The sequence below is a fragment of the Phalaenopsis equestris genome, unplaced genomic scaffold, assembly GCF_001263595.1.
Source record: "Phalaenopsis equestris unplaced genomic scaffold, ASM126359v1 Scaffold000286, whole genome shotgun sequence".
Taxonomy (NCBI): domain Eukaryota; kingdom Viridiplantae; phylum Streptophyta; class Magnoliopsida; order Asparagales; family Orchidaceae; genus Phalaenopsis; species Phalaenopsis equestris.
In genome coordinates this window covers 12,192-17,751 of record NW_018164728.1, presented here as the reverse complement: position 1 = coordinate 17,751, position 5,560 = coordinate 12,192, and positions in this window count along the sequence as shown.

Sequence of the window (5,560 nt, the reverse complement as noted above, 5' to 3'; positions counted from 1 at the left end):
TATGTTTATTTTTGGTGATATTACACTTTAAAGAAGGGTATTTTTGTGTTTTTTTTGCAGGTATAATATTTTAGGCATTTTGAGCAAAAGCAGCAAAAATGACAAAATTTGGAGCCGAAACAACAAATTTTGGGAATCTGGTGCATGATGTGCCGTTTGACAGAGACTTGGCGCATGATGCACCAGATCTGGCGCCAGATGCACCAGAGTTGACTTTTTGCAGTTTAAGGCAGTTCGAGGCAAATTTTACACAAATTTTCAAAGGGGTCCTTGTTCTAAACACCTTTTGGAGTAATTCAATGCATCTAGACACTTTGGAAGGTTCTTTTATGAATAGATATGTCTCTTTAGACTGTAAGGCTGAAAACACATCGGCGTAATCTTTTCTTCAAATATAATTTCTTTCTCTTTGGCAAAAAGGGATTGTCAGCACGACGGTGAAAAATCCAGTGGCAGTGGGAGTGACAACTCTTTTTAGTGCGGGGGAGACAATCTAGGCAGGCATAGGAATCGATAGACTTTGCAGTTGTTGGGGCAGCTCCGGTGGAAACAAACCCAATAAGAGCAGCGATGACTTTTGCCTTCTTTCCTTCTTGAAAGATGGGTAGTCCTGACAGCAGTTCAGGTCAAATTCAGTGGAGGGCTCTTGAACATGTGGTGTAGCGACTTTCATGATGATGAACTAGGCTTTTCCAAGTATAACCTTGAACCCATCAAAGTTGGACCTAAATTTGATCATGGGTCCCACGTGACAGGCCACTCTACCAGCAGAAAGGTTATAAGAGGAAGTTAAAGTTGGGGACGATATTGTGGCTTTCATTTAAAAAAAAAGTTCTGGGAGTTAGTAACTGCCTACACCCCGTAATTTCAATGTAAACACTAAAATTAATGGAGGTCGCTCTGTGAATTGGGCACACATCTTTCTTACTTTCCATTTTAGTTTTGTTTCAAAGTGATTATTTTGTTTCACTTTAATTATCATTTTCAGAAAATTTGAAATGTTTTTTTTTTTAAATTTGTTGTTTTTTGGTGATTATGTTGTTGAAGATTTTAATTTAATTTCAAACTTTAAGCGAGAGTTAAGAAAAAGTAAAGATTTGGCCCAATTTGGAAATAACAAATCGAACTCAAAAGACACGAAGTAAAAGTGAAGTTTAGGATCCAGTTCAGGACTTTGTTTGCAACATACTTTGCTATGGTGAAGCCTGTTCACCAACACACCTATTGGGGGTTCAACGTTGCATAAAAAAGGAAAGCTCTAGAGATTCCTGAACCCCTTTGTTTATGGTTGGTTAACCAAACATACCTGAATTCAAAAAGAGTTGATTATACTTGCCCAAGATAGAAATGAGCAAAGCATGTCAATGGAAGAAGGGTAATCTGGACCATGAAGGGCATGAAAGCATTACCTATGTATGAAGAAAACACCTTCTGATCATAATGAAGAGAGAAAATTGTCCCTATCGGAGTCGCCAGAAATTGTCGGTCATCATTATTTCTTTCTTGAAAATTCTTGTTTTGGAATTAATTTAATATATACACACACACATATATATATATATATAATTTTATGAAAATAATATTTTTAATTCTTTAAAAATAGCTTTTAAATTTTGAAAAATGAGACAAACAATATATCATTCAAAATTTGTTTAAATAAACGAGCACAACACTGCGAGCAATGCAACTATCTCGAGGAATAGACACATTACTTGGTAATGAGGCTCAACTAAATAAAATACAAAATTTATGACATTCGTTTGTTCTGCAAACCACTTATGTTGACAGACAAATTCCTTTACCTAATATAAAGATTAGATAGGGTTTAAATTACCTTGGTTCTTAAAGCTCCTTATAGAGGCAAGCCCTTATAGTTAATTACCTCTCAAATAATTACCTCTCAAATAACTGAAGTCATTTAAGTGAACTCTCGATGATGATCAGATGTATTTATCTTCATGAATTCAAAGTTGTAAGGCTTTTAAGGTTAGAAATAGAAAATGTAAGTGGGAAAAGGACCACATGGGAATATTTATTTCATGAATCAAAGGAGAGAAAAGTAGGGGATGTCATGAATCTGAGGATAACCTCGGTGACTTCCTAAACCATCATATTGTGTGGCTTTCTATTTTAGAAAAGATATATATTTTGATGTTTCATCCTACGAGTTTAATTATTTAGGATTTATATTTGCATAACATGGTCAAACAAATAGCCTAGAAGATACAAGGGTTTATGTTGTAACGAACGAGAACCTTTGAACCTAAAGAGATTTAGGGCTTAGATTGCACAACATGGTTATGCAAATGATTAAAGATAAATTGAGGATTTACGTCATGCTAGAAGAGCTACCTCACAATCCTATGATTTGTTGTTTAATTTTAAGGAAAGTTTAGTTGGTGCAGATTGGTTTTGATATTGCAGATCATCATCCTCTGTCTGCTTCAGTTTGCTACAAGCTCATTGTTGATAGCTCCTCCAGGTTGAGTATTTTATGTCTTATATTTTTCTTTTGATTATTGTTAATCCAATTAATTAAAAGGTATTTGTTTGAGTTTTGTAGTGATTCATCCTAAGTAAACTGGCTACTATTTTCTACCCTAATGGTATTTTAATTATATAAAGAATTGCAAAGGTAAAAGGACAGTAGAAGAAAATGCTACAATAAAAATTGTTGTAAATATAAACAAGAGTACCTAGGCCTCTGCTACTATTGCGTGGTTAGTATCATAAGCATAGTATAGTTGCATGAATTTTAAGTAATCTATGAGGAAAAAAAAAGCGAGCCAAGCACAAAAACCTAAAATGAAGAAAATCAGTCGTAGGAAAACACGAATAGGAAAAATAAAACTCGTATCCACTTATGAAAGATCAGACAAAATGTAAGACTTTGGTAAAGGTGGGGGCTCAGAGCTGGGTTGTGTGCTTCCAGGCTTGGATCGAATCTACTGACCAAACAATCTCAGGAGAGCATGTTCTAGCCTAATCAAGATGATTAACTGGTATACTTTCATAATTTTATAATTAAAACTCTTTTACTTTTTCATGCATATAATACTTTGTTTAGCAGTCAAAATGGGTGATATTTTGGAAAAATCATATTTTAAGTATATTTGGAAATTTTGGTTTGTCCACGAGTTACTCATCTTAATTAGATTGAAAATGTGAACAACCTAAGGGCATGAAGGGTAAATTTTTACCAAGTGTTGGTGAAAAATATCATCGATCCTATCCTCTTTCCTTTAGGATCCTTAGAATAGGAGATACTGTTCTAAAAATCCTACTTCGTATCCCTTGTTTAGCACACATAAGCAATGTCGATATCGCCCCAACCACCTGAACCTTAGACTTACACCAATTTGATGATCCATAGCTGACCAAACAAAATATCCCCATTTGCTCAAATGAGTTTATACATTTTATCAAAATCCCATACCCTTGAGCATTGGGTCATGAATGTGGGATAAGTAGTTTAGGGTATTTCTATTGATTTCGGTGAATTATCGGGTCCCGAGTCATAACTTAATGGGTCCTTAGAATTTCATGTTGATTTATTTATATTTTAGAGGCGTTATTTTTAACAAATCTTAGTAGACTCAAAGGTCCTTTAAAGCATTTGGATTTTCTAAGAATGTACAGAGGATAACTCTAAACAGACTTAGGGTCTCCTAGATCACTGTAAGTTCAACTTAGCCTTGCTAGACTATTAATTAAATCATCCAAGTTGAATTAATGTCTTTAAGTTGTGCTTAGTATATATCTTAATTAACCCATGAGTAGGATGAAGGGTGAATTTTCATATTGTGTTCGAGGTTTTTAATTGGTGGTCACCCCAGGGATGAGCCCAATCATTTAAGTGAGGTGGTAGTGTTCAAGATGAGTTATGTTCTTTCTTTCCCTTTAGATAGCTTTGGATCATTCCTCATAAACTTAAACTCTAATTTCCTTCAAGTCATTTAACAATATCAACTTTTCATCGAGAGAATCTCTTACATTGTGATTGAATTTATTAATCATCTTGTAAGTCTTATGTGTTAGTTTTACTGTCAAGTCACAAGAATTATAAAAAAATAACTTATAGGTAGATATTCGCATTGGGGCCTTTGAAGCAATCATATATGCCAAAGTGAATCTAATTTAGAGGGCCAATCTCTTATGCTAGAGTTGATTATAGTCTTTAAAATTTTTTTAATCTTTTTTTTCGAAATATATATCCAACCACTTGTTTGAGGATGTTTATAATGATAGTTCTATGTGTAATTACAAATTTAATTAAAAATGTCTCCAATTTTTATTAGATAAGTGAATCCTTCCATCCCTGCCAATAGTTATAGGAGTTACAAAATTTTAAAAAAAATAAATTTCATTAAGAATTTTTAAATGACCCATGAATCGCTCCTTAGTAGAGTTGTTGTCTCTATCCACTTAAAGATATAGTCTAGCAGATGTAAAATATGTTGATTTTCTAAAGATAGTACAAAATATCCCATAAAATCTTTTTTTCATATATCAAGATTTTTAATTTCGATAATATAATTTAAGAGAATTTCATTTTTCCTATAATGTTGTATACCTGATACACCTAAAATATGTAGTATTTTTAGACACATTTTTATACATATTTTTGAGATATTGCGCTTTAATGGAAGGTATTTTTGTGTTTTTCTTGCAGATATAAGTAAAAATGAAAAAAAATGCTTAAAGGAGTAGAAAATGATCAAATTTGGAGCAAAAATGTGAAAAATTGTACAAAAGAGTTTTGGTGCCCAAGCGCCAGATCCAACGTTTAAGCGTCGGTTAAACAGAGAAGGCCACACCTAAGCGCCGAGACCCCGCGCTTAAGTGTCAGTGGCAGTTACTAGACGAGTAAAGTCGGTTTTCATGAATTTTGAGGAGGTTTTTGAGGCACTCATTGGCTTAATAGGTGGTTGTAACCACCGTGGACAAAAATTATCATGAAAGGATGCATCTCTTGGGCAAACACATCAAATCAAGACACATTTTGAAGAGATCCCAAGGCACCTCTTGGAAAACCGTAAAAGAAAGAAGAGAGGATTTAGAAAATAGTCCTAAAAATATTGGCAAGTTTTAAAAGTTCTTTTTTAGGGAGTTAGTTCGAAGAGATTTTTAGGAACCGCTTTTTATTTATTTTATCCTTTTTATTATTTTGTTTTGAGTGATTGTAAAAGGGAAGATATTCAAAGGAACTTCAAGAGTATGGTGGAGGACTTGAGATAAGTTTTTTATCTTTTTTTTTAGACTACTTTTGATTTTAATTGAGACTTATTGTTGGTTTGACAATGATTTCTTCTTTTAAACTTCTTAAAATGATAAGTAATTAAGTGTCGAATGGAATTTGTGGAGAGTATTGATCTTTACTGTTGGAAGAAGTTGTGATGATTTAAATTCATCTACTTCATTTACTTCTTCATTTTGGCCAATCCAGATATTAAAATTTTTTGTGAGAACATGTAAGAACCGGGCTGGTATTGTCTCAGATAACAATTGGAAAGAATCACATGATGTTGTATGAATGAGAATATAGTTCATATGATTGAGT